This window comes from Schistocerca cancellata, chromosome 4, assembly GCF_023864275.1.
Source record: "Schistocerca cancellata isolate TAMUIC-IGC-003103 chromosome 4, iqSchCanc2.1, whole genome shotgun sequence".
NCBI classification, from domain to species: Eukaryota; Metazoa; Arthropoda; class Insecta; order Orthoptera; family Acrididae; genus Schistocerca; species Schistocerca cancellata.
Genome location: NC_064629.1, coordinates 908,835,668 through 908,840,405, shown reverse-complemented (window position 1 = coordinate 908,840,405; position 4,738 = coordinate 908,835,668). Strand labels below are relative to the sequence as shown.

The following is a 4,738-nucleotide window of genomic DNA, read 5'->3' as shown; positions in this document are numbered from 1 at the left end:
ACAGTTGATTCTTACAGTGGCGGTTTCCCCATAATCGAGGTACTTCTCTACGACCTTGATTCCGCTACACGCGAGAAGCCCAGAGCCTGCCTCAGCTCGGAAATGGCGTGATTCGTGAGTCGCGCTCCCACCATTTGGCCACATCAAATGAGCTGATATTGGTCGCCTGGCCCACCTCGTGCGTGGTCAGGACAAGGTCTGACGACATCCCAGTCACACGACACGCCCATCTATGCTGATATGAGCCCTCCCTCTCCAACGCAACAGCGATCACAACGGCAGCTGCTCATGAGTGTAAAGCAGCACCTTTTATTTAAATTTCTCCCAAAGATAAGAGTTTTTGCTGAACATTTCGCCTCTATTTTATTCACTTCATGTTTGTGAACAGTAAAGACAAGATAAAAGGAGTCAAACTGTTTTACAAAAACTGTTGCGAAGTGTAATATGGAAATACAACCTCTTTTTCTATTTTTAGCACACGTTGCTAGTCTTGTTCTCTCCTGCAAGCCACTTTCTGCTACTGACACGATTATTATGTTACTTATTTCAGTGCAGTTAGAGTAGTTCAACTTTAGTGCACTACATGAAGCTAACCTTGCTGCTTCTGCGTATACGGCGCGAATTCTCCTATGCTATCGAATGACGTTGACGGAGACTCTTATCACTGAGAGAGGTGGTCAGTGGGGAAGTCACTTAACACACATCCTTATCCTATTATACCACATGGCCAAAAATGATCGTTTTCTGCAGTTCATTCAGTTAAAAGCGGCAACGGCCTTGCCGCAGTGGATACACCGGTTCCCGTGAGATCACCGAAGTTAAGCGCCGTCGGGTGTGGTCGGCACTTGGATGGGTGACCATCCAGGCCTCCGTGCGCTGTTGCCATTATTCGCTGTGCACTCCGCCTCGTGATACCAATTGAGGAGCTACTCGACCGTATAGTAGCGGCTTCGGTCAAGAATACCATCTTACGACCGGGAAAGCGGTGTGCTGACCCCACTCCCCTCCTATCCGCATCCTCCACTGAGGAGGCCTGAAGACGGAGTGCTTCATTCAGTTAAACAACTAGAAAATTTATGGTCGATTTCCTATACCAACCTTGATCAGTACGAGGTACTCCTGTTTTTAATGTCAATGGGACGCTGAAACCCGTTCTTCTCTACTTCGTTTTTTTCGTTCCAAGGGTTGTTTCTTCTTTAGGTTTCGCGACATTCCATTGCTATCTAGTCCACTGCAGATTCTAAATTACTTTACAAAGTATAACGTGAAGGCAATAATTACAAGGTTTTCTAGCCCCGGAACGAAGAATCTGTATAACACCGTAGTTGGAAGTCGTAGAAATTCAATGTCAAATTCGTTACGGAACATAACACAGAAAATTACTAAAACCAAACCCTTAAATAAAGTCGAATTAATAGCCCCATTTATGTCATAAAAGTATGTGACTCAAGTGTGAAGGTATATCACAAATGAACTCAGGCAACGAAATGAAAAAACTCGCTTGCACAAATACGAGGGATGTTCGGAAAGTAAGTTCCGATTGGTCGCGAAATGGAAACCATTGTGAAAACCAAAATGTTTCGTTTGCAATAGTTAGCTATACCTTACAACTACGTCTCTACGTAGTCACCGCTCCGACTTAGATATCTGCCGTAGCGCTGTACCAACTTTCCAATATCTTCGTCATTGAATGCAGTAGCCAGTGCTTTCCGCCAACTTTCTACACTGGTCTACAGCTGATTGTCTGTGTCAGAATGTTGTCTTCGTAGCCAACGGTTCATGTGAGCAGAGATGAAACCCAGACGGAGCCAATTACGCTCTGTATTGCGGGTGATAAAACACTTTCCCTTGGAAACGCTGCAGGAGCATCTTCATTGCCCGTGCAAAATTCGGCTGAGAATTGGCTTGAAGAAGGAAACGCATGGCAGTTATGCTATGTGAACTGCATAGCTTCAGGCGAAATTTCTCACCAGACCCCCGTAGTTGGCTGGCTACGCTGTTTTCTAGGCATCTTTACATGCTCACTGTGCGCTCACAACAGAAAAGAGAGACCTGACGCTATCGACAGACGTACTAGACACACCATCCAACACAGCTGTGCAGAACTTCACGGGAATTTCAAAGTGGCTTCCATTTTGTGACCAATCGGAACATACTTTCCAAGTAACTCTAGTAAATGAAGATGGTGTTGAGACAGCAACCAGCCACAAATGCCGGCCGCTGTGGTCGAGCGGTTCTAGGCGCTTCAGTCCGGAACCGCGCTGCTGCTATGGTCGCAGATTCGAATCCGTCCTCGGGTATGGATGTGTGTAATGTCCTTAGGTTAGTTAGGTTTAAGTATATACACTCCTGGAAATGGAAAAAAGAACACATTGACACCGGTGTGTCAGACCCACCATACTTGCTCCGGACACTGCGAGAGGGCTGTACAAGCAATGATCACACGCACGGCACAGCGGACACACCAGGAACCGCGGTGTTGGCCGTCGAATGGCGCTAGCTGCGCAACATTTGTGCACCGCCGCCGTCAGTGTCAGCCAGTTTGCCGTGGCATACGGAGCTCCATCGCAGTCTTTAACACTGGTAGCATGCCGCGACAGCGTGGACGTGAACCGTATGTGCAGTTGACGGACTTTGAGCGAGGGCGTATAGTGGGCATGCGGGAGGCCGAGTGAACGTACCGCCGAATTGCTCAACACGTGGGGCGTGAGGTCTCCACAGTACATCGATGTTGTCGCCAGTGGTCGGCGGAAGGTGCACGTGCCCGTCGACCTGGGACCGGACCGCAGCGACGCACGGATGCACGCCAAGACCGTAGGATCCTACGCAGTGCCGTAGGGGACCGCACCGCCACTTCCCAGCAAATTAGGGACACTGTTGCTCCTGGGGTATCGGCGAGGACCATTCGCAACCGTCTCCATGAATCTGGGCTACTGTCCCGCACACCGTTAGGCCGTCTTCCGCTCACGCCCCAACATCGTGCAGCCCGCCTCCAGTGGTGTCGCGACAGGCGTGAATGGAGGGACGAATGGAGACGTGTCGTCTTCAGCGATGAGAGTCGCTTCTGCCTTGGTGCCAATGATGGTCGTATGCGTGTTTGGCGCCGTGCAGGTGAGCGCCACAATCAGGACTGCATACGACCGAGGCACACAGGGCCAACACCCGGCATCATGGTGTGGGGAGCGATCTCCTACACTGGCCGTACACCACTGGTGATCGTCGAGGGGACACTGAATAGTGCACGGTACATCCAAACCGTCATCGAACCCATCGTTCTACCATTCCTAGACCGGCAAGGGAACTTGCTGTTCCAACAGGACAATGCACGTCCGCATGTATCCCGTGCCACCCAACGTGCTCTAGAAGGTGTAAGTCAACTACCCTGGCCAGCAAGATCTCCGGATCTGTCCCCCATTGAGCATGTTTGGGACTGGATGAAGCGTCGTCTCACGCGGTCTGCACGTTCAGCACGAACGCTGGTCCAACTGAGGCGCCAGGTGGAAATGGCATGGCAAGCCGTTCCACAGGACTACATCCAGCATCTCTACGATCGTCTCCATGGGAGAATAGCAGCCTGCATTGCTGCGAAAGGTGGATATACACTGTACTAGTGCCGACATTGTGCATGCTCTGTTGCCTGCGTCTATGTGCCTGTGGTTCTGTCAGTGTGATCATGTGATGTATCTGACCCCAGGAATGTGTCAATAAAGTTTCCTCTTCCTGGGACAATGAATTCACGGTGTTCTTATTTCAATTTCCAGGAGTGTATATACTAAGATGGTATCTGTTCTTTCGGACATGTCCGAAAGAACAGATACCATCGGTGACCATGCAGCTCGTTAGAATGAAATTACAATGAAATGAACACCCTTAGCTGCTTACAGGCATTGATATACGTCAACGGGGACAGATGAAAATGTGTGCCCCGACCGGGACTCGAACCCGGGATTTCCTGCTTACGTGGCAGACGCTCTATCCATCTGAGCCACCGAGGACACAGAGGATAGCGCGACTGCAGGGATTTATCTCTGGCACACCTCCCGCTAAACCCACATTCTCAACGTATTGTCCTGCACTACATTCGTAGTGCCTCCGCCCATTATACTCATTACTCGCGGCGCGTTGACGATTCCCGTACGAGTTCGGGTACTGTTTGCGCATTCGCATAGAAGAAGAAGAAGATGGTCAAGTGGCCAGTGAGCCTTAACTATATATATACTAAGATGGTATCTGTTCTTTCGGACATGTCCAATAAAAAGAAATGCAAGGCAAAATAAGTAGTTCGTGCAAACTGAATGCCAATGTATTTTATTTATGTACAAGATTTAAAGGACTATTTGATAAGCGGTTTTGGGCTTTTATGAGCAAATGCGATAATTACTGCCGTGTGGCTTGGGAATATGAACGTCAAAGCTAATCTAACTGTAATTATCTCATCGTGTAAATAACCGCGTCATTAAAAGATGACAGTTATTATTTAAACCATTACTGCAGAAGCTAGCAGCAGTCGGTCTGTACCGTGATCACCGTCCTGCTCCTGTAATCTGGGTCATGTTTACGGAATGTCTGCACAAGTATTTAGGATCAAAAAAGTAATTTTATAAACACGATCAAATCAAAACTCATCAAAATATCGCTAACTTAGTGTCTTGCAAGTGGTTGTTTTACGTTTTCCACCAGAAAACAAAAATACGTGGACAGCTAAAGAGTAAAAAATAGTGAGTACCTAATTTCGGAG

The 4,738-nt window shown here is 48.4% G+C and overlaps 1 non-coding gene and 1 pseudogene across 1 annotated transcript; one reads left to right on the top strand and one right to left on the bottom strand.

Annotated features, from left to right (window-relative positions):
- The first annotated feature begins 767 nt into the window (after nt 1-767).
- Nucleotides 768-885, top strand: LOC126185980 (5S ribosomal RNA; annotated as a pseudogene).
- A 3,036-nt stretch (nt 886-3,921) lies between these two features.
- Trnat-cgu (transfer RNA threonine (anticodon CGU)) lies at nt 3,922-3,995 on the bottom strand. Its single transcript has one exon. It is a non-coding gene; the product is annotated as a tRNA-Thr (tRNA).
- Nucleotides 3,996-4,738: the final 743 nt, after the last annotated feature.